Here is a 24,183-nt window from a genome sequence, read left to right as displayed (position 1 = left end):
AGCTTGCCAAACAATAGCCATTGTTCCTGAAGGGTCTAGCCAAAAATAATATGATGTGCAACTGCCTTCCCACTGTTGTCTTTGCAAAATTACTTAAAAGTTCCAGAGATGCCTTTACGGATGGTGTACAGCACAAATAAAGCCGAAAGGAGCAGAACAATTTGAAAAGCTTGTAGGAACATTGGAAGAGGGTGGAGTAGAAATAAGAAAGTTGCAGGGGAAGGAAGAGAGAAAAGCATTATGAGAAAGATTTTATATTAAATGATAGTGAAGTGTTTATTTATGCAGCTGTTTTCGTGTTGTTGCAGAAGTGAAACCACAAATATTTGAGTATTCATATCACTACAACTTGTATATAATTTGTGAGTTTGGTGGTTTTGCAGTTGCACCTTAAATGATACTTTTATGCAGCTCTGATTTTGGAAAAAATCATTTTGAATGAAGATTCAGGATAGGACATAAAATGGCTACCCTTCCTGGTTGGAGAAATACATTATCTGAAGAAGAAATATCTGGAAATCACAAGGGTCAGAGACCCACAGAGATATATATATATATATATATACATACACACACACACACACACATATATATATATAGGCTGTAGCTTATGGGCAGTCTGGTCTGTATTGAATTCAAAACTTAAACACTGAGGCAGGGGGAAAAAAGAAAAAAAAATGAGTTATTTTGAACTGCCATCATAAAAATTGAATTTATTTCTTATGTGTAGTTCATTAAATTCCAGTGAAGGATCAGCTTGACTTTTCTGCTATTAGTAGTCCAGGCCATGAAAGAGGCTCCTTCATGAACCAGTGGAACTTCATACTGTTGTTCTCTGTGTTGTACATCTCCGGATATAAAGATCATTCATCTTCCATCAGCAATACATTTACTGATAAAGAAAGCCCTGCAAGGCAGGTCAAAACCACATGCACACTATGTGTGGTGTCAGAATCGACTTTCAAGTTTTCCTTCGCATTTCTACTTGTTATCATCGATCTACTTAGTCATCCTAAGTCTCAGTCCTAGACTCTGATACAAATTCAGAGCTGAACTTTGACCACAGTCCTGAATCAGAGGTATAGAAAAAAAAATGAGCAAGTGAAAAAAAGTCACCACAACTATTTCAGAGGAAAGATAATAATAAAAAAAAAAAAACCCACAACATTCTGGCGAATACCAAAGCTGATATTTCTACATAATGTAACTAAATTGTGAAGTATTTACTAATCACATCATATTTATTGTTAACAAATTGTTGCAAGTGCCTGCTACAATGGGCCTCTGTTTAGCCGTTCCTGGCTCCTTGACAAATGATCTGTGGTGTTAGAAGGTCACAGAAGAGTAGTAGAGAAACACTGGAAGGGGGGGAAAAAGGGAAGGAAAAAACCCCAAACTCCAACTATACAGCAAGACGAGACTGTGAGAGAATGTCAGATATGCTCTTTAAGTATAGCCATCCCTTATAAGGAAGAAAATAATTACCAACATAAAGCACAGCCTGTGGGCAAAGCCTGTGCCACTCAGATGTACCCCCCGGCATGTGTCCCTGGTGACGTGTGTCCGTGTGTCGGTGTGTCCGTGTACTCATCATGCAAGTATGTGCCACTCAATGTACAGCTGCAGCGTCTTCCTCCCCGGGGGACACGGCATCTATATGTCCAGAGAAACAACACGTGGGCCCAGGTCTGACCCCCCGACCTCCACATGCTGCAAGCTGCTTCCAGAGCTGAGGGAAAGGAAATGACCCCGAGGAAACAAGGCAGGACATCATTCCATGAGTGCACTCTTATGGTCAGCTGGGAAAAAAAACCATACCAAGAAATGAAACGAAACAGTCATGACAGAAATTAGGTTGATCTGGTCATTACACTGACAGAAAAAATGCCTTTCCTTTTAGTGGCTGTGGTGCCTTTTAGCAGTTTCTGTTTTGTTTTGCTGATTTGCTGGGGTTTGGAGTTTCCCGATTATCAGAGCCCTCCCAAAGCACTCCTACACTCTCTGTCTGTGCATGTGAGTGCCGTCTCCTATTCCCCAATGAGAAAGGCATTTTTAACAAATTGATAAGACAGAATTTTCCCATACAGTCACTATCAGGCAAGCAGAACACTGCATGGCGTGTTAGAAAAGAAAAAATGTGCTCTAACTTGGACTAGCCCTCCAGTTCCTCCCCCTTCCCCATCCCAGGGTCAGAGCCAGATTGAGAAACATCTCCCAGTCTACAGCACTCACATTCCTGAAGCAAATGCCAAATGCAGTCCTGTGCCCTGGGTTTGGTCCATTTGCCCACCTACGTTAACTGTTGGGGAATTTCAAGGAAGCAGGAAAAACAGCAGCTGAAGGAATGAAAAACCAGCCACTGTAACCAACATTGGCAGTAAGCACACAAAATCTATGTGTTGTGTCTTCCTTGTGTGCTGCCCCATATGCTTTGAGGAACAATCAGTAAAGCCTGATTTTCCTCATACAGACGGAAAATATCTGAGACCTGAGCTTGTAATGATAACCATGCTTAGATAGGGGTTTGTATAGGAGGGTTTTTCTGTGGGAATGAGGCAAGGGGCAAAGTAGAATTCCCTTTTTGCTAACATACCATCCCATAAAACACCTAAAATGTCCAAAGCATTGAAAAGAAGATTTAGGTTTGGGCAAGAAGTATGGTCACAGAATAATTTATTAATTAATGGAGGGGTTCTTTCATTTCACTCCAGTTGCAGTGAGCTTTTGGTTCTCCTTGGTGTCAGGAGCAGCCAGGGCTTTCCAAGGGCAGGCAGCATGAGGCAGCAGGCCATATCTGTCAACAAGGCACTGTGTGGGCCAGCTTAAAAACCTCTCTTCCTGCCATTGTTATCCTTGAAGCCCTGGAATTTCATCCAAATGGATTTGACCCCTTGCTAAACAGCCTGTGCATACTTCCCTGATTAGGGTATTCCTGTTAGATGAAAAGAAGGAGGGGGTGGAAGAAGAGCTGCTTTCTCCACCCCTGCCCAACCAACACAAGCGTCCTGCTGCTCGCTGGACTCCAGGATGGGCACGTGGCTTTGAGGAAAAACAGCTTGTCCATCGTTCAGTGGGGGAGCAGGTCTGTGCACCTCAGGTGTGCCCTACAAGCAGCAATTGCTAAAGGGGGGACAAAAAAAGGATATAGTTCTTCACCCAACTTGCATTTGCTTGTGGAAGAAATTTGTTGGTGTCATTTTGACCCAAGCTTTAGGAAAAGTCTGTTATGATGGCAAATTCAAGTCTGAAATGCACTGTCCTTTCCCATGGTGCAGCTCTCAGTCTGCCCTAAAGATCTGCCATGCTTGCAGGTGGCTCTCAAACCTCTCCATCCATTTCCCCCCTCATTTTTGTACCAGTCTGTGCCCTGCTAAATTCCCTGTACCTGACTAGATGATCCCAAAATTTCATATAACTCAGAATAATCACTGATTAGTATTACCATCTGCTTCCAGCTCTCCCACTTTGTTTTTCTCATTCTATTTCCCCAACCTTCCTACAAAAGGAACTGCACGGTTTCTTCCATGACAGGGCTGCTGATGTCCAGGACAGGCCACTGCTACCACTTCAACTCTATCACTCAGCATATTTCTCTGCCCATACATGAAGGTGTTCCAATAATCAAACTGGATTTCCTGGAAATAGAAGAGCACTTAAAGCAAAAACTACCTTCAAAACAACCTGAAACTAGAAGGTCTGGACAGAACATTCCAGACTTAATCAGAAGAGGATCTGGGTCTTCTCGCTTCTGGCAGAGACTTCATTCCCTTTGTCTTAAATGGGCTTTGTATCAATGCACGCAAAAAATATTTCCACTGGGCTTTAGCTTTGGCCATTCACCCAGCTATGCCCTCCTGTACAGCCATGTGCTGTTATTGTGGTTCTAATTAGCAAAGGTTATAGCTATATCTATTGTTTCAGCAAAGTTTGGGCCACAAAGTTCACATGATCATACTGAGCTGAAAAAAGAGGTTATCAAGCAATCAAGCAAAGCACATTACTTGCAATTACAGCTCCTTATTTGTTTTATTCCCATACACTCACCTTCTTGTCCTGCCTTCCCTTCTCCCCAGCTGTACTGCCAGCATACCACCTGGAGTAGAGCTGCAGCTTTGCTGTGAGCAGTGACCCTGCATCGTGTGGGCAGCTGAATTCAACCCAACTGCTGTACCCATCTAAAGTGATGTTGGGACAGGGGTGACATGTGTGTACCTTGGCAGCCACGTGGCAGTAAATGATATTACAGCAAAGACACACCACCGGAAAGGACAAAGCACATTGAATTAAACTTCAGGCCAGGTTGCTTGAAGCCAGTGGATGCAAATGATTGACTGAAAGCTCTCCCTGTGCCAAAGCAATAATGAGAGATTAAAAGGGATTTGGACATTGTTCCCCTTTCACTCTCAGACAGAATCCAAAGACACGAGCATCACACATGCACACATTCAGGTATTTTGAAACAAAAGTGCACACAGAAGATTGAAATTGTGCAACCAATTCTGTTCTTAGCATCACTGTCAGTAGTTGTGTAAACTACTATGGCTATATAGCTATATATGGCTGTTTTCTTATTTATATTTCACCTATCTTGGACTGTGTTGTTGAATGAGAGCATTTTACTTTTATATTCAGCTTGTCATGTTTTTGGTTCTAAGGAGCTAGCATGAGGTAGTTATGCTCAGATCACAGTGATGAATGCTGATATATAAAATTTGCAAAAAGTTAGCTTAAAATAGCTTATTAATTGAATTCAATATCTGGAAACTAGTCTGTGGATAGTGTTACCTGTTTAAGCCCTGCTTGGTTCAGTTTAATTGTGCCTCTTAGAGATTCAGGCTACTGATAAGTGTGGTCTGCCACCACACTCTGCTTTTCACTGACTTTAAATGCCATGTTGAAAAACTGTGACATAAGAGTACTTCAACTTGGGGTTCTTTTTGTTTGTATTCTGCCCAGAGACCCCTTAAGCCCTGTGCTGTTCTCAGAAGCAAAATGATGTCTAGAATCTCTTTTTCTGCCTTTTGTGCTCTATTTATGAAAAAACAGATTTCCTCACAATTAAGTGACACTAGAACAGTGGACTCTAAACCAAGATGCCACCCCCATTCAGGGAATTAGGGGCTTCCAACATGGCTACTGCACTCCATAGAAATAGTCTGGTACTACAGCCTCTTCACAGAGACCATCTTTTGTTCTTTAACTTCTCCCGCTAGCTTATTCCTCAACAGCTTCTCCATATAGAGGAGCCTTAAATAGCTCTTCTTGAGCTCTCTAGCTAGAGAGAAAAGGTTGCCAGCTATCCTCAAATCTAGCAGTGGTCCTCCACCAAAACTTGTAAAAAGCAAGGGTTATTTGTGGGACTCACAGATCTGTTGTTACCCAAATACTTTGTGCTTGTCATGGAGTGGTAACCTCCTTTCTCATAAATGCAACCACAGAAAAATCACATTCAGTTTAATTAAATGGTAAGATTTATCCTTTTCTCAAGAATTAGAGGTGTTTCAAATATGGTGGCAAAAACAAACTTTTCTAGATCTCAGAGCTAATGAAACCAAGTCCTTGAAGACAACTATTCTTGGAATACCCAAAATTAAGAGGAAAAGATGCAGACAATTCTTTGATAAGAGGCTAGAGGTCAGATCTGATATAGCAAGCAGAAAATTTTTGTTCTTTCTCAAAAAATAAGGGGAAGGGACCTGGTCAGGATTCCTCAAAAAATTGTGCTAGAACTGACTTACACAAAACATGGTAATTCTGAATGGTAATTCTGCTCTTCTCAAGCATCTGTTTTGCTTTTCCAGGTAATGCATTGTTAAGCACAGTATTGATTAGCTTTGATTTAATGCAGGTTCTCCTGTGACTACTTACCCATAACAATGAAGATGTTTCCTCCCTAAATGGAAATAAGAAGCAATAACATTTTAGAGCGGTAGGTATCAGACCCCATGGTGGCTTATACCTGGAATATAACAGTTCAGAAATTAAAATTAAAAATACTGTTCATTCCTATTAACCCAAAATTTAAATAGTCCCTTTATTACACCTACTTTTTTATTTCCCTTCCCAACTTCCACATTAATAAAGGCTGTAGCTATAATAAAGTCTGGGAAGCTAACTGAGACATAAAATGCCTTCAGAATCAGGTTAGAGGGGTAAATATCAACCGTATTTCATTTGACTGCATGTAAAAGAAACACCTAGTTTGCCTTTCCCAAGCAACTTTTTGTGGCTCTTTAGGACCACAGAACAGCTTGCATTTTGTTAAAACTGGTACCACTTAAGGAAAGAAATGAGAGCTTTCTAATACAATGATTTCTAATAAATTCATCTGTCCATGCATGATATTAATATTGCAATGAAAAATGAGTGGCATAGATTAGTTGTACACTGGAGACTTTTTACTAGCCATTTTATTCCCAAGCTCTGAAAAGGCTTGCAAGTAAATCTGGCAGACACAAGAAATTACATAACATGAGGCTCACACAACACAGAGCTCCTGAGAAAGGCCAGAACAGCAGACACTCCCATCCCAGGCCTCTGTTGCTTCTCAAGGAACAGTGGCAAGAACACCTTATTGCACAAGTGCCATTTGTTTAATTAATCTTCTTCAGGCTGTCTTCATGTGAGGCATCCAGTCACTGAATGGCTGAGCAGGACACAACAGGTGACACAGGAGGTAGGATGCCATCAGAAAGTGCCAGACAGTTTGTGCAAGGGCACTTGACGGCTGAAATAAAGGTGATGAAAGATCATGCCCACCTTCTATCCCTTCTGGCAATGACTCTGAGTCCTGTTTCATGTCTGTTCAGCTGACTCACTGTTAAACACGCAGAGAGCAGAAAGGAGCAGCGATGTGAAGCCTTGGTTGGCCTTCTAGAAAAATCTTTGGTTGGGTTTGTTCCCCCTGCCCCACCCCAAGAATAGTATTTCTATTTCTGTCTCTGCCACTTCTCCATCTCTAATGGCATCTTTAATGTCAGACACAGAGTAAAAAAGAAATATAACAGAGAGAGATTTGGAAGCTACTACAAACCAAAACCTTTTGCTAAATCTGTCTCTGCATTCCCAATTTCTATGAGTATGGGTTGAGACCAACATTAGGTTGAAGAAGCATCTAAAAGCCCCATGTTACTTCACAGCCTTTGAGCCATGTTTTCAATTATTTTCTTTCTTTTTATGTGAAGGTGTTCAATGAACCTACAAGAACATTTTTATTACAAATTTTTAAAATGCTTAAAAAACCACGGTGGTGTGAGGACAGCAGTCGGAACTCTGTGCAATGGATACAAAAATGTTTTAACACCAGAGCTGGAGCTATAGACTTACTTTCTATTCCACAACTTGCTCCTGCTTTCTTCCTTTTTGGTCTCCTACATGTTTTACATATTTATGGCAGTCTTCCAGTGGTGAGGTTGCAGTGAGAGTGCAGACAGCAGCCCTCACCTGCAACAGAAAATGAGCTTCTAGTTATGCCATGAATATCCTATGCCATTTATAAGTGCCAAGTTGTTTGGTTGTGGGTTTGGGTTTTGTTTTTTTTTTTTTTTTTTTTTTTTTTTTTCTAAGATATATGCATTTTGGAAAACATGCTTGCTTTCTCAAAATGCTAAGCAGCTTCACAATGTCTCACAGGGAGGAAATATAACTAAAAGTCATCTTTTAAAAAGTGACAACTGGCACATGAGTAGCAACTGTGCCTCATGCAGTATAATTGCTGGTATTTCAAACGGTGACTTTGTAAGCAGGGATGTTTATAAGGCACCCTGCTGTCTGCATGCTATTCGAAAGTTGCTGTGGATTTGTGTGATTTTCTTTCAAATTTTTGTTTGTTTTGAGCTTTTATCTTCTCCGTAAAAGCAACAGTTTGACATTAAAGCAGAGTTTGGCAGGCAATTTAACTCTCAAGTAACAAAACTGTGGTCTCATAAAGTGTCTGATATCAGAATAGAACAAATGAAGCATGGAGATAAATTCTGAAAATTATTTTAAAAGACCTACTTCTGAAATACTGTGTCTCCCTGTGAAAAACAGCTATGCAAGAGAGAAGCATAAAATGAACTTCTACCAAATATTTTTTTTTACTGAAATTTCCTCAAGTGATGCATTTAGATTACCTGCTGTCACCTCAAGTAGGTTTGTAGGATCATGGACTGAGCCAAGTTAGAAGGAGCCTAAGGAGATCATCCAGTTCAGCCTCCTGACAAAGGAGTCAGCTGTGAACATGGGGGTTTCAAAAAACAAATCTCCCAATTCCTTTTGTTTATATCTTAAACACCACTTAGGACTAGAAGGCAGCCTCCTCCTCATCAAGCTTCTGAAAACAATTACATACGAATTTCTTTTTCTTCTTTAGGTACAAGGGTATTTATTTTAATATGAAGCCTTTTCCACTGAGCAGTGAACAAGGCAGGGAAAGAAAAGCCTCTCTTGGTAAATAAACACATCAGCAAATACAAGCAAGGATTCGCGGAGACAATGGAAATGTGGACATCTGACTTGTACCAGTTAACTTCAGGGAAAAGAGGTAAAAAACAGTATTGCCTTCGGCATCTATAGTTATGGCTTTGCCATATGGAATTACAGTGATGTAAGCCCAGACTAAGTGAGCTCATAATCAGGCTTTTCAATCTAGTCAAAGGAGGTGTTGGAGAGAGGTAATGTTGGCAAGTAACTAAAGTATAACTGAGGCAGTATCGTGAACAAGAAGTAGCAGAAGAAATCAGAAAAAAATATTGCTCCCCCACACAAACTTCCCTCAAAACAATAATTGTACTTTCAGGTCTGACTTTGATGCTGTTTTTCAGACCTAGCGAACTTGAGTTTAAGCCCAGGACGGCTTAAGCATTTCCAGGAAAGCAAGTGCCTCAACAACAGAGTAATAAAAAGGTAAGGAAGTCCACATCATGTGCTGAGTTCTGAATGTCTGCTCAAGGAGTGAGCTAATGTGCAATGTGACGAAGTAGGAAGCTGCTAATGACAGAAAAGCTCCAAACTGGATTGTTCCTGGGGATTCCCAGGTGCCTATCAGATGACAAAATAATAGCAGCAGGGAAAATGCAAAAAAAAAAAAAAAAAAAAAAAAGTGTATTCTTAAGATCTCTTGGTTGTGTAACAGTCTCCATAGCCTCATCTTGAGTCACTTTTCCAAAGCTTTGTCAAGTCAATTGTAAATACACCTCCTGAAGAAACAGAATTGCATTGGCAGGGAGAAAGACGTTGTGATCCAAAGGGTCTTTTCTATCTCTAATTACCATGACCTCAGCTGGACATGCCCAAAATCTTTTAGAGAGGAATGTGTGTTAACACTTCCATGAGGACATGGGCCTCTGGGGAGGTGAATGTGTAATTGCTCCAGCAAAGAAACATCATCTAACTAGTCAGGAATGAAAAGTTATTGTACACTGAGCCAGTATTAGACCAGTTGAGAAATTTCCTGTCTTTTTTTTTTTTCTTTATCATCAACAATTTCCCAATATGATCCATTTCAACTAGGCTTTCTCTCCCACTAAGCAAATAATCTCCCAGATTTCAAATATTTTTAAATTTCAGATGAACATTTTCATTCAGCAGTATTTTATAGTAATTTTTTTTTAAATCTGTCATTATCAGATAAGCAAAATTTTGTTTTAAGAAGAAATTGCAACATGTTTCAGATAGTCTCTTCACTGAGTATGCTTCCCCTCTAAAAATCTGTGACTGTAGTAATAACTAGAAATGATTGTACTGCTATTGTTAACCCTACTTGAATGAAAAAGAACTTTTCAGGAAACTATATAAATATTTCTATGCTGGAAAGTTTTTAACTAAAAAACCCAGGTTTTAGAAAAAAATATTTGTATTTTTGTTAAGTTTTCAAATAACAAAGATTTTCTTTTAAATTGTTACAAAAATTTTCAGCAATGTTATATGCAAGTTTTTTATTTACATCTTTCTATTCAACAGGTACATTAAAGTGTCATAAGATATTTAAAAAAACAACAACAAACTTCAATCATATCCATCTATTTCCTGAGAGGGAAAAGGAAATACTGACATTTTAATGTTGTTTTATTTTAATAAGAAGAAGCAAAACTGGTCTGTTTTGATAGCAAGTCCTGAGAACTTATCAGAACAAATATTACTAATGACTAAAGTGGTAATAGTTGACTGCAATTTAGATTCAGCATTACCAGAAGAGCTTATTGCATAATCAATTTGAACCTACAAATCAAACATAAAAGTCAGCACAGGAGCATATAACCATGTCAGACCTAGGCACACTTCACCTCTGCTTTCAGTGTTTGAGGCAAAGACCTGGGAATAACATTGAGAGTGGAGCTATTGAGAAAACTGGGGAGGCCTCAGCTTGACATGGAGAGCAGCAGGGTGCCCTCTAAGTCTGAAATCAGGGAAAGATGTATTTTAGAGCCTTTCCCACCCCAAAACCTGCCCACCACAACCAATGTAGCACTAGCTTAAAACTTACTGAGACTGGGAGGATTGGAAAAGCACATACCTGTGGACATATGCCTCTGGCTCTTGATATCAGTTTTGTCAGTACTAAAGATAAATATTTGAAGAGAAAAACTTACACTTTTTTATTTTCTTTGTTAAAACAATAAGGGAAAATCTCCTGCTTCTTGCTCCACAGTGATGTGACTTTGTTTGGTCACTAATAGCATTCAAATTGCCTTAAGGGCTATGATAGGAAAAGGCATCATTTAAAATAAGATTTGAAAGAGGCATAAACTGCTACCCAATCTCTGAGGGAAGTGGAGATCTTTTTATTATTATCATCATCATCATCACTTTGTTATTGTCTTGAGATTAGCCTTAAAAACAAGAGCTATTTTTGAAACTGAAACGGGTGAAAAATGCTTGGGTACTGAGCCAAGGTTTCCTAGGGCACTGTTCCTTAGCTGGGTTTTTAAACATTGCAGATTATTGTTTTTAACTTTTTTTTTTTTTTTTTTTTTTTTTTTTTTTTTAAGTAATAGACGTAGTACAATGCTCCTTGATAAGGCTAAACCAGCCCTGGAGATGCTCGAATGCCTGCTGGAGGCAGGCAGGACACCCCCTGCTCCAGCACTGAGAGCTACTCACCTTTGGGGCACTCAGGGGAGGCACAGCCATGCCAGAGGAACCTGTTTCTGTGCCTCAGAAATCCTTTTGTCCTCCAGGTGGGTGAAAGGGCTGCAGTCAGAAACTTACTTAACCATGCTCTTTTAGGGTCAATAATTAGCAGGGCCATTAACCCCACACGTGGAGCCCAAATAGGACTGCAATAGATGGGAAAAACTGCTCCTTTCCTCCCTACACACTGGCTTTCCATAAGAGCAATGCTCTTCTAGAATGCAGCTTGGCTGTGTTTGTTAAAAATACCAAACTGCATGGACTTCACATGCAGATGCATATCAGCAAGGAACTTGAGTGTGTGCCCCACCTTTAACTTGTTGAAAACAACCTGTGTGCAGCTGAATGTGCATTTACCCATCTTGCTAAATTGGAAAGGGTAAGATCTACAAGGGACTGCTACAGTATAAATTCGGCACATTTTCTCAATTAGGAATGTGCTGTAAAAACTTGGAATGACAGTTTAATGAATGTAAGGTGAAAGAAATGTTTTTCCATGTTGTTATGAAAATTCTCATTGATTAAAAAGAAATATATTACAATTGACATTTTTCCTGAGGTAGTTAAGGAAAGAAGAACTTTTCCTGTCAAAGTGTGATTTTTAGAAGGTCGTTACTTGGTGGAGAGGAGATAGTGGGTACCTGTTTCCAAAAATGTGACAGCTTCACTGTGTCCTCAACTAAGATAATTGATTAAGTGCATATTGGATTAAAAATTATGTTCTAGGGGGATCCTGTCAACTATACAAATGCCTTAATGTCTACAGTATTACCATGTGAGAGATGCAAGATGGTTTGGCAATGAATTCCTAAAAAGGGATTATTTACTGTTTTCCTCTCAAAACTGAGTTATCAAAAAAAAAAAAAAAAAAAAAAAAAAAAAAGAGGCAGAATCAAAGAAAACCTGGCATCTGCCCAGCTGTATGTTGGAAATAACTTATGAATTAGCACTTTGTAAAGCACAAACTCAGCCTGCGTTTTGTTTGTCACTGGGCTGCTCTGCACCTGTTTCATACTGTACATATTTGGAATTTTTCTGTATTCTTCATCATTTCAAAGACAGGAACATAAACAGCTCGGCTTTTCCTGAGATGACTGTGTCTGTGTGTGTGTGTGTGTGTGTCTCTGTGTGTGTGTGTGTGTGTGTGTACATATGCATCACTGAGACTTCCTAGACTCAAATGCTGTTTTCTCCTGCCAGACCCGCCTGTGGGTCTTCCTGAACAGCAGGCACTTTTTCAATAGCAACTTGGAGATACTGAGGGAGAATAGAAGGTCATTTTCTAAGACAGGATGCCAAGAGGACAGGAATTGAATGGTGCTGGCTTGCCACTAGACGCCATGCAAATCAAGAACGCAGCGTGGTCCGCAGGGAAATAGTTCATGAGCCTGGAGTATATGATAAACCTGCAACCAAAGCCTTCTTAGGCAAGTGCGATAACAATGTGTCACATTCCAGAGGAGTCAAAAACAAAGGTTGCAAAAGTCCTTGCAAAGCAGCACTCCCTCAAGACAACTGTGCTTTCTTTCAAGGAAAAGGAAAGATTTGGCAGGTTCTGTCACTTCTGGCTACTTTCTGAAAACAACACCGAACGTTTAGGGTTAGTCTGTCTTGAAGCCTCTGTGTAATTGACAGCAGAAAAGAGATGTAAGAATCTCTAACCTTTAGGAGGTTAAAAATTGATATGCATATGCAGCCACATACTGAAAATAAAGTAAATGCCACAATAAAGAGGTGGTAAACAGATGTTTCCACAGTACATTACAAATAATTACCTGTTTTAATATAGTGTTAGCCATCAGCTAGACTAAGCCATCTCTTTAATTGCTTTCTTACCTTTCTCATTTGCATACTGCACTGCTTTCATAAATAAGTAGTCACTTCATTGCTGCTCATAAATTGAGAGTAAACAGTTCAAGATATGTACTCCTTCTGTTTGCCATTGTTCAGGGACAAGTTTGTGCAAACAGATCATGAAATAACTGCACAGAGGAGATGTTATTTACTATTAATTACTGATGTTGGCTGACTGGCCAAGTCCCATGGTCTGTGGGAGAGGGGAACAAGGAATGGGAGACCAAATAAATCACCCTTGCTAAGGTGACAGACAAAATCCTGACGTGTGTATGAAGCACGAGATTCCACAGGTAGAGCATAACTTATGGTGTCCTGAGAATCAAGGAAGGAAAGATCAAGTGTGCCCCAGAATTCAGAAAGTAACAACACTGTTCTTTTGTGAATCAGATCAAGCTTACTGCCTCACCCTGCTTTCAACTTTGAGGTTTGCTGCTCCTCTTTCAGATCTGAAAGTTATCTGAGCTCATATGCTCCTTTGTTCCAGATATTCCTGCCAATAGCAGTACAAACAGCCCAGATCTTTGTGGTGCTGCTTCGTAAAAATTCTTTGATATCATCAAAGATCCCTTCTCCCTAGCAGAGTATCACAGTGCACCTCACAACACACCACTTCAGCAGGATAAAGGCCTTTGTGCCAAGCTCCAGAGCCAGAGATGATTAGGTGAATTGCAAAGAAAAAAAAAAAAAGTAGAAAACCTGGAAGAAAAAAAAGAAAAAATAGCAAAACTGAAGGCTTGAAAGACTGCCAAGATCACAGCTGAGCTGTCTGTAGCAAGGCCATGTTTTTCACATGGATCCCCAAAAGCTGTTAAGTCAGGCTAAGGTAGGCACTGACTCCTTATTCTCAAAGGCACACAGAATTTATGCATAGGTGAATATGAAACACACACATCCACAGCTACATCAGAAAACAGCTACAAAGAGAGCCTCTAGAACAGGATCTGCTGCGCAAGTGTAACACCATACAGCCAGGAAACCAACACTGTTCAAAACCATGTAGATGTCCTGTATAATAACTTCCATTTCTGGCACAGTTTCTTATGGCATTTTTCTGCCTGTCTTACTGTTTATGTAGTGCTCTATTTCTGACTACAATTACATGACAACCTCTTAATAGCCCTCAGAAGGAACTGTTTGGATCACCATATTTTAAAAAAATAAATAAAGGCTAGCAAGTTACCAGTCATTCACATCTTGCAAGGACCAAAAATTATCCTGAAGCACTCCAGCAGCTTGTAACCAAGAACAGAGAAAGTGTCAGTTGGACCATAGACAGTGCTGATAAGCTCTTTAACAAGTGCAATTTGCCTTCATAACTGCCTCCTGAAGAAAAGTCCAAAGGTTGCCATTAATTTTACTTTCTCTTCCCAGAAGTGCATTAAAGACAATCAGCCCTTTGCTTCACTGGTAATCCACACACTGAAAAAGCTTTCCCTTTCTCCTCTGCCCCCATCTGTGCCTCTGAGGAAACACAGAGCCTTAGAAATTTAGGAAAGTTGCAATGTCAGTCATTCACTTTCACAGGCCTCCCATTCCTCCCAAATAACGTCTGCTGGCAGTAGTCTGCCCGCTCTGGATAGACAGAAAAAGTTAGCCATCAACTGGCCAGAGCATTACAGGGGTTTGGGAAGCCAGGACATTTTGTTGTTTCTGCAGCTACAGAAAAAGCAGTCTTTGTGAGTACCTGAGCTGTGCAACAATCACAGGTTTCCTTTCCTCCATCCCTTCCCTATCCTGGGCAGTCATCCAGTTTTCCAACAAAGCTCAAATCTCCAGGTGATATTATCTCTCAAAGTCTCACACATACCAGAGATGAGTATGAATCTCAGGTTGGGATTTGCAGCCTGAATTTTCACCATCGCTATAAATTGCTCACATTTAATCTTCCAGTTTAGGCTCACCTGCAGGGATTAATACATTTGGGAAAAACAAGAATAGCAAATTAGAACAGTGATTCAAAGCCTGCCAACTAAAAATAGATTAGTTTTCTATGCAGATATCACTTATAGCTGAACATATGTATTCATCACAAATCTATATAAATCCTGGCTCTTATTTTCTGTTTCCTCATACTTAAAAACCTCCTACACAATTATTTCCTATATGATTCTTTCCTTCCTACCCACCCGAGCCACTGCCCTTCCTGGTAGTGTGCCAGTTCAGAGTTTATTGTTCAGAGGTGAAAAACAGGACCTATCCCAGGAACTCACTCTGGCAAAGCTGAACCCAAAAAGATTAATTTAAGAAGAAGGCAACAGCCCAGTGCAGGGGCCTCTGAGCAGGGCTGGTAGAGCTGATATGGCACAGAGAGCCACGTGCATGGCTCTGCTGTCCAATTGCTTCACAGTGACAGAGGGGACAGCCCTGCAAGGACAGAAAGCTGATCATACTCAAGGAGGCCACAAGTTACATTTAGGAGTAGCTTCCCAGAAAAGTAATAATGAGGTTGCCATGAGGATGCTCTGGGGTTTGAGAATGAAATGGGGGGCGAGCCTTTAAGTTGTGAAGAGAAGCAGTGCTTCCTTCCCACATAGGAAGGAATAGCTGCCTGAACACACAGCTAACGATTTTATCCATTTATACCATTTGTGGAATAATTTGACTTGGCATCTGGGCTGCCCAGGGGCAACCTACAGCTTCAGCAAAACCACCTACAAAATGAAGCTGAATAATGAGGTTCTGAATATTTGTACCAACTGGAGACCTGCTCTCCCAAGGATTACTGGCATTCCATAAAATTTCTCTGTTGAAATTTCACACTTCTCTTTCCAGTTTACAAGATCAACTCCCTGGTACTTTGCTTTATTATACTCTTTTTTTTTCCTGAGAAAATAAGCAGACACTATATGGAAGTGAATTAGCTTTCATTCAAAACATGTTTTGCAAAAGGTTTGATTTCATTCAGTGCCAACCAGAAGACAGACAGTGATCTTATTTATGAGGTCTGGATCTATTGTCCAGGTGTAATTAGCAGATTATTACACTTCCCATTACTGTTATTGTAGATCCTTAGTTCTTTTTGTAACCTGATGTTCTTTGATGTTTTTCAGAGCAAGCAAAAGACATTTCTATTTGTTCTAATTGGTCAGGAAATTAAAACTGCCAATATTATTTTAGCTAATTAGCGTGAAATACTTTGTTTGCTACTCCCAGAACTGACCTGTAACATCTTTGTTGCTCTCTCTCTCTCTCTAAATCACCAACTGCTTGTTTGCTTCCTTTCACCGTCCTACATCACTCAGCAACTTTTTCCACAGGACATTTCCTCTCACCAGTTGTTCATTTGCCCATAAAAAAATATATCCTAATGGACATATTGAGCTATTTTTCTCTCCAGATATGACATAGCATACTGCTGTTGACAGCCGAAGTCACTTCTGCAGGAATAGAGGCTTCTGCTTCACGTAGGAGAAGCGGAGTAGAGGTGTGCAACAGGCCACCGCACTGCAGGCACGGGTAGGTAGCATGGTGACCAACTTCTACTTCATGTTCACTGTGTTCTTTAAATAAGAAAAGAACAAAGGAAAAAGTTTTAGGGCTTTGTCACTGCTGCTTTAGCCAATAATTACTGCAATCACTTTTTTGTAAGTCGTAAGGGTCTTTAGATATCTCTGTCAGCGCCATATAGGACCCATCAATTAAGTCTTTCACATGACACATGAGTTTTAGAGGCCTGTTTTAACAACACTTGTCTACACTTGATCCAGGCTAACCACTCGATGTAACTTTCTGTAGACCTTCTTACTTCAGAATTAATTACTTTTCCACCTTAACTTCATAATGTGAAAGGCATCCACAGGGAGCCAGGCCCTACACATCTTACCTTGCAAGTCTCTGTGGTTTTTGAAGTGTTTGAGATTGCGCCTATCCATAGGCAATTTGTTTCTGTAGCCATTGCACCTGGTACACCTTATCCTTCTTCAGATCCAGAACCACTGTCACAAGGCTAAGGAATTAAAACTAAATTGACCCCTTCTTTTGACATTGGGTCAATGCCCCCGTGAAGTGTGCTGCAATGAAGAATCATGAGTGAAATGCATTCCCTAATGTATGGTTTGCTTTTACTGCTGCTTCAGTGAAACACGGAGCACTTACTTACAAAGGTCAGTGGCATGAAACATCTTTCAAAAGTTTTTCTATGAAAATAAATCAAAACATGCTTAAAATAACAGTAATTCTCCTGAAGGGCTGACAAATACTATTTGGTACTAAGACAGGGAACATTCTCTCTACCCATAAATCAAGATGCCACAGAAAAAAGCAATAGGACTTCTTCATATTCTCATTCTCTACACCTTCACCACTTCTCTTGTGATATCATTGTCACAGGAAAAACACTTACAGGAAGAAAGCCATTCTACTGCCAAGCCCGTTCATTACATGTCATCCTTCAGATTGTACTAGTAGCTTGTTCTGGCGGCATTTGCAATATGAACAGCCCTCTGCAAAGCCTAAAATCATCAATATACTTCTAAATATATCCTGCATAATTAAAAAGTTTTGAAATGCCCATGTCTGGGTTTGGGGGTTTGTTTATTTGTGGGGTTTTTTTCTTTTTTTTTTTTTTTCTTTTTCTCTTGTTTGGTTTGGTTTCTTTTTATTCTAAGTGTCTTTTAGCTTAGGAAAAAGATATCAGAGATTTTAAGATATGCATATCTACAAAAGTAAATTTTCAACCCTGTACATGTGCTAACTAAAGCTGTGGTAGTGCTTATCTAGCTAACTTAAGCTATTATCCTAGAATTGCCATTTTCTAAAATAACTCTGGGTCTCAGAATAAAAGATTGGACTACACCAGTACATCTTTCCCCTTTTCTTCACTCTAGTTGCAACACTAAGTCCTCAAGGCAGGAAAGCAAATGAACAACAATATCCTGTAAGATAGACACATTTGCAATAATATTGCTCATCTTCACCTTGAAATTCCTTACTGCTCCATGGCAGATTGTCTTTCCTAGAGCACCACAGAACAAGAAGGAGAGGAGATTTTACTTTTGTACACCCATATGTTACCCCTCATTCCTAAAATCCAAGAGACACATTCTCTGTACTGGTGTCCTTTTGTCTGGCATAAGTCAGTTATTTCTTTTCTCTTATATAACTAAAATGAGTCATAAATGCATAGAGTCAGACAAATGCTGCATGTTCTTAAAGCAACTGGAAAAAGATACTCAGGAGTATCTAGGGAAAAAACAGTAATTTTCTTGCCCATAATATAATGGTGGGTTTTTTTTTTCTTTTAATTAATTTAAAAAATATATTTTAAGAAAGCAGTTATAGGCTGCATAATTTCTATCTCAAGCTGCATGAACATAAAGTTCTCTTTTCCACAGCTCATTTAAGGAATCCAGCCAAAAGTAAACCTAGGTGAAAAGGAATATCTGACAGTACTTATGCATAGCATCATATTTGTAATATCAACTATCCCAGGCAGTTCAAGACAAATAATTTTGAATATCTTGCAGCAAGCTTTACTGGAACTGGGTTCAGAGGGGAGAGTAATGCAGGAGCATGCAAAAGCAGCTGTAATTTCACATCAGAACATAAATGAAAACATTAAAAAAAATGTGTCATCTTAAATAAAACAGAGTATGTCAGAGAGAAGTCTCCAGAAGTATTAGAAGCTCTTTGAAAGAAAATTATTTTCACTGAAAAAGAAGCATATAGTCAGCATGTGTGCTGGCAAACATACAACATGTATATGATCTGGCAGACTACTGAAACTTAGAAACCCTTTAAGTGCTCTGTTAAGACCAACTGAGTATTATTGTGTGTGATGCAGGACTGAATTACTCCTTCACCCCAGCTTGTGTTGCTCTAATAAATATATGTATGTATGAGACAGGGCATACCCAGAGGATTACTGCTTTGTATCAAAACATCTCAGCTGACTATGGCAATGAAAAAAATGGATCCCATATTTTTTCTTAATCTCATGCTCACTGTAAGGGGTGAGTTACTGATGGCCAGGGAGACCAGTAGGGAGCAGGAACCAGTGCAAGTAGGTAGCAGCTTTTTAGAAGAGTCCTGCTGCAAAAACCACATCAAGAACCTTTCAAAGGGAAGGCAAGAGAGTAGCAGCTGTTAGTGAGTAGGAACTATTGAGAAAGAAGCTAGCCTTAAAGATATTCACACCTGGAACTTATGGCAGGCTACCACTAACCACTGCCTACACACCACTCCCTGTGCTGTTTACACAATAGCAGAAACTGTGCAGGCAGTGGAGAGATTTCACAGAATATTCACTGCCACAGAAAGGAGAACCCAAAATTTACACCATATTTGGTTTTTTAGGGCACTTTTTCACTACAGACTAACAATAAATGTTATGACACTCCACTCTGTCCCCCCAAACTGTGCATGCTCTGGTGTTGAGCTCTCAGCATTTATTTTTACATAACCATAGGAGCCAAGCAATTCAACCATGCCCCCATTAAATAACATGTTTGTGAAACTGAGCCTGGAAAGGGAAATTTCCTGGCAAATACTGAAGAGAAGCTGGAAAGATCAATTGATATAACCTGTTTATGACCCATCTGTTGTTCATAGGAAGCAATTGGGCAGGCAGTGTTGCAATCACTAATACTTTCACACAGGTGCAGCACTATCTGCTTCTTCTCTTTTTGGCATGGGGCTATTAAATGTTCAGTCCTAGCTCACTGATTTAGGTATAGGATGAAATTGGTATGTTGAATCTTTACAAACCAAGGGAGACCGGTGTCAAACACTTGCAGGAAGATCAGAGCAGACAACCCTTAAGAAGCTTGAGACCAGGCTGTACCTTGCAGACCTGTGGTATAAGATTTGTAATAGCCATTTTATCAAAGAGCAGATAAAGCCTCATATGCACATTTTCACAGGTGAATAGGGTTCATTGTTTAGCTAACACTGAGACTTCACTAAAGGAAGCTATCCCCTTCTCTCACCTGGAGAGAAAAGTCAACGAAACAGGTTCTTGACCAGCCATAGCTGCACATGTCCACCCTGAGTGCTCTGCTGAGGAGCACTGGGTGTTCAGAGGGTTAGGCTGGACTCTCTGCTCTCAGAAGACGAATATCCATGCTCGTTCCTCCTGCTCTTCCCGAACTCAGTCTGACCTTTGAGTATGGACTTGTTTTGCAATAGCTCAGACTATTTAGCCTTTTGTTTTGTTTTTAAATTAAGGCATGATGTCTTCAAAACTCATAGCTCTACAAGTTTCAGGTTCAAAAGTGGAACTATGTGAACTTACTTAATGGCTCTTCTACCACTTGTAAGTTTGTGTTTTGACATGGAACAATGATCCCTCATGCAATCTCTGGCATTAAATACCTGCTTGCTTTACTCTTTCTGTTTAATTACTGAAGTAATGAATTTCTCCTTTACAGTTTATTTAAAGTACCTTCCAAGCACATGATCCACACACTACACTATTTGTGCTTAGAGGCCCTTCAGCAAAAGCAAGAGGATTCAACTACTGAATTGTAAAATTACTAGAAAAGTCACTCTTCAGACTTATGGTAAAAGGCAGAATATTGCTGTTATTGGCATTGTTGAAAGTTTACAACAGGTACTCACCATTTATTTTTTCAACTGGAAGTTTCCACAGGATATCTAAAAGATGTTTATAGCTTAGATTTAAGAGATTTCACCATGCTGAAAGAATTAGTTGGATGACTTCAGTTAGAAGAAGCACTCCGGAGACTGTTAAACCTACTTGAAAAAGAAAAAGGGGGGAAAAACCTCAACAAACAATCTCCCACAGCTTTTAAATTTGGATATTATAAGTCTTCTTTATCTTATTAACCTACTTGAAATCTGTACTCATAACCTGACAAAGTTAAATATAAGGAGCTGACTATCTTACTGATCCAAAAATGAGTTAATTTGAAATCAAGAGGATTGTCATAGGCTGAAGTTCTTATTTTCCCCTTGATGGGTTCCAGGATAACACACTATTATAAAATAAATAAAAATAGTCATAAATCGTCAATATGAAAATGGGTGACTCAGCTCTGGGAATATGCAATCACTGTGATTATGGGACTGTTTAGGCAGATAAGTGGAAGTATGGGGGGCTTAATGCTTATATGAGGAATTTCAGGCACTTTCCCTCTCTACTGTAAAGCTGTTGAAGTTCACTACAGAACTGTTTGGAATCTTTCCCACGGGACATGAAATCCTGTGAAATAGCTCTACTTCCAGTGGGAACTGTAAGTTTCTCTTGCAGTTCACTGAGATTTTAATGTGACTTTGATGATCTGGCTGTTTTCAGGCTGATCTTCCTTGGACACGCCAGTCAAGGCATTAGTTGACCAAGATCCTTTCTGTCTGCAAAGTAATTACTCTGACTGCCAGACGCTTGGGAAGTGCTTTACAAAGTTTTAAATGCCAGACCCTGTCTTGGCACTGAAGTGCTTCTTCCTGAAGTATCTCATATCTCAATCTGACCAACTAGAAAGCCAAGCAGGACTTCATTTTCCAAAACACACAGTGAAATGAGAGCACTTAATGCAATGGCTGTGCACAGAGAGAGGCAAGCCTAAAGCTGGCCTATGGGATTCTGAGTCCCAGCTTGCACGAGCGAACACAGATGGCAAAACCGTCACATTCAGCTCCTGAAAACTCCCCGTTTTACAGGCCCACTTTGTCAGCCTGCAGAGCTGCACTGCATGGAAAGAAAGGAGGTGTTCCAAAGAAAGTACCTGCTGTGGCAAGTCAGATAGAAGTATAGCCTCAAGAAGAGATTCCCTTCTGTCCCAGTTTGTTGCACTCTCCCACTTTTCCTGTTTCCTTACTCTGTCTCACCAGGCAAAATCTTGTGCCCTGAATTCCCAAGTCAACGCACTACTGCTCTGTTCCTTTATTTGGAAAAACACCCACCACCACCACTAAAAACACACTTCTCTTTTGAGTCAGGTAAAGAGAATTTTACATTTAAGTGTTCGAGATCTGGATTTTCTCATCTCCTCCTGTATTTTTTAGTTTGAAGTTTAGAAACATTTGTGTCATATAGCACAATGTTAAACATGCGACCAGGAATAAAGAATAACTAATACCTTGAATACCAGACATCATAAACAAAGATAAAGTTATGAGGAAATCTGTAAGAACGAATAGTTTCAGTCTGTCCAAAGCTTTTAAATGCTAGGACTATTTACCTTTGTAGACATAATATTCAGAAGCAGCATTAAAACAGGATTGTTGCTTTGGTCATTATCTAGAAGTGCAGTATGGGAGGAAAGGAGAGAAATCATGGACAGGCCAAGATTACCACCTAGTGACAGAACCTCTGCTTTGCAGGGGGTTTGCTTAAATACCAGACAAACTCCTGGTGCCAGAGAAACAAACCATCCAGCCCTTATACAACAACGGTCCCCTAAAGGAAGGATTATATATTGCTTCAGGATTACGAAAAAATTCATAGCACACGATCTGGTACAGTGAAGTACGTAGCACCTCGTTAGCTCTTTTTGTTTGCTTGTTTTGAAAACTATCAAGAAAAATATTTTCTTGAATTTGTGGAAAACCAATGTAGCTAAGCACTTGTTCTAATATCCCCCAAAGTAACAATTTAGGTAAAAATAACTTAAATATTATTTGAACATGAACAGTTTTTTAATTAATTACTTTGTCAGTAGTTAATAGAAGCGTGAATTTTCTAAACTGGTGGGATCCCAAAAAACACAGAATAAGTACTTAATGAAAGAGGAAGTGTTCCTTCTGCATGAGGGAAACAGTCCTGGGTGTGTACCTTTGTGCAGCACCTGACTCTGAAGGAGAGCTGGGTGAACTATGAAGATGGGTCTGGAATCTGTCTTTAATTCTTCCAGCGCATTATTATTTTCTTTCCCATCTCACTGTTTTCTTTCCCTTCCTGTACAGAACTGCCATAATTAAAAATGCTAAACTTGAGGCATGATCTTTGATGTGGATATCTACCTTTTTATATTCAGAATAATAAAACTCTCCTAGCCTTTCAGATGAAGCTCATGCAGCCTCCCTTCTTGTTACTGCAGCATCCTTTTCCCCCATTCAGAGAAATACACCTTTCCTTGCTTCCTTTCACACTCTACAAAGATCCTCACCATAATTCAGTGCATCCTCGTCTTGCCCACCCTGTCTTCCCCACCCTAGCTACGTTCCATGCTTTTATTTTAAGGTATTCCAAAGTATGTGCCACTCAGGCCACCTAATGGACTACCAGGGCATTTTCACCTACATCCAGTGAGCCTGTCACGGCACTGTGTGCCAGTGACTGACTTCTCAAGCACTGTTATGCTTTATCCACAATCACTCACAGCTATGTGGTAACAACCTCAATTTGGACTTTTTAAAAAACAATTTTCTAAACCGTATCATTTTAGCATGCTGAACAATGCTGTGGCCTCGTACTTCCCCCATCCTGCCTTTAGGTGACAGTTTTCTAGTCTTACACTTAGTTACAGCCTCTGTAGGATAGGTCCTGTGCATGCATGCCAGCACAAGAGGGCTACAGTCAGGGACCAAGGCTCTAGGCTGTCCAGTGCTAGGAGCAGGGCTGCACACCTCTGCCAGAGTAGTTAGGGAACAACAAATAACCTCTAATGAGGGAGGGTAGTTGGAATTGTGCTAAAAGCAGAAGCTGTGCCTGGCAAGGTTTGGAAATGGAAAGGCATCCATTAGCTTTAACTGCTCCGATGCTAAAGAGAGAACAAATAGTGCAGGCATTAGAAATATTCTTTGTTAAGACACCATGATTGATTTTTTTTTTTTTAAGATAGCACCAGGGACAGTTTAGGCAGCTCTAAAGTAAAATGCAACCACAGTACAAAGGTGCTGCTCAGCAGATAGGCGCTGTGCAAAGGGGCAGCTTCGTCTGATTCTGAAACAGTTGTGTTGGGATAAATTCCATGTTAAATAGGAAGCTATAGGCTCAGACTACTGATTACTCTGGCTCCCCTTCCACTGATAACATTTCAAGCTACTATTCTACAATAATATTTTCAGTCAGCTTTTAACAATTTAAAAAACCCCTGATAGTGCCAGTATCTATCATGCCTGGAATGTCAGTAATCAGTGTTGTTCTATTATCCATCAACAGAGTTGAGCTGACACATGCCATGATTTATTTGGACAAAAGGAACATACTTGAAATAAAAATTGTGTCCTCATGCTCCCTGAAAAATTTAAACTTGTATCCTATTTTACAGTTGAACAAGCTTCACCTACACTGTACTTCTGTGCCCAAGCTTA

At 39.9% G+C, this 24,183-nt stretch overlaps 1 long non-coding RNA gene across 2 annotated transcripts; it reads right to left on the bottom strand.

Annotated features, from left to right (window-relative positions):
* Positions 1-682: 682 nt before the first annotated feature.
* LOC137479194 (uncharacterized) lies at positions 683-22,544 on the bottom strand. 2 transcript variants are annotated; one of them, XR_011002035.1, is made up of 8 exons: positions 22,110-22,544; positions 20,527-20,661; positions 18,822-19,021; positions 17,972-18,126; positions 16,793-16,979; positions 14,777-14,870; positions 5,869-5,959; positions 683-1,799 (listed from the first exon to the last, which is right to left on the bottom strand). It is a non-coding gene; the product is annotated as an uncharacterized lncRNA (long non-coding RNA). The 2 variants fall into 2 exon arrangements; XR_011002033.1 differs by having other exon boundaries at positions 683-5,959; positions 22,110-22,543.
* Between the last annotated feature and the right edge of the window lie 1,639 nt (positions 22,545-24,183).

This window comes from Anomalospiza imberbis, chromosome 1, assembly GCF_031753505.1.
Source record: "Anomalospiza imberbis isolate Cuckoo-Finch-1a 21T00152 chromosome 1, ASM3175350v1, whole genome shotgun sequence".
NCBI classification, from domain to species: Eukaryota; Metazoa; Chordata; class Aves; order Passeriformes; family Viduidae; genus Anomalospiza; species Anomalospiza imberbis.
The sequence above is the reverse complement of the archived record's forward strand: the minus strand, read 5'-3'. Positions and strand labels throughout refer to the sequence as shown.